Raw genomic sequence first — 344 nt, 5'->3', positions numbered from 1 at the left:
CAAGGGGGGGCGGGAGCCTGTCTCAAAGGCCGTGCTGTACTGGTGAAAGCGGAGAGCTGGTTCCTGCACCAGGTAACCACACTGCTGCTACCTGGATTTCTGGCCTCCTTCAGTTGCTGAGGTGGAGGGCTGTGTAGTACGCTGCGAGGTTAGCTTTGCTCTTTCCGAGGCTCGGCATCTTTTTGATGCGCTGCTCCCGGAGGGAGTGTTATGCGCTCAAAGTGGAGCGCTCAAATAAAAGATTGATTTATCGATGAAGTGGGAGCACCGCATGAATAGCAGGCGCCCCTCTGTCCCTCACCAGCGGCTGCCATCCTCCGCCGCCAGGGGCCGCTGTGGCTGCG

This window comes from Phaethon lepturus, unplaced genomic scaffold (genome assembly GCF_000687285.1).
Source record: "Phaethon lepturus isolate BGI_N335 unplaced genomic scaffold, ASM68728v1 scaffold9455, whole genome shotgun sequence".
Lineage (NCBI taxonomy): Eukaryota > Metazoa > Chordata > Aves > Phaethontiformes > Phaethontidae > Phaethon > Phaethon lepturus.
This window is presented reverse-complemented; position numbering follows the sequence as displayed.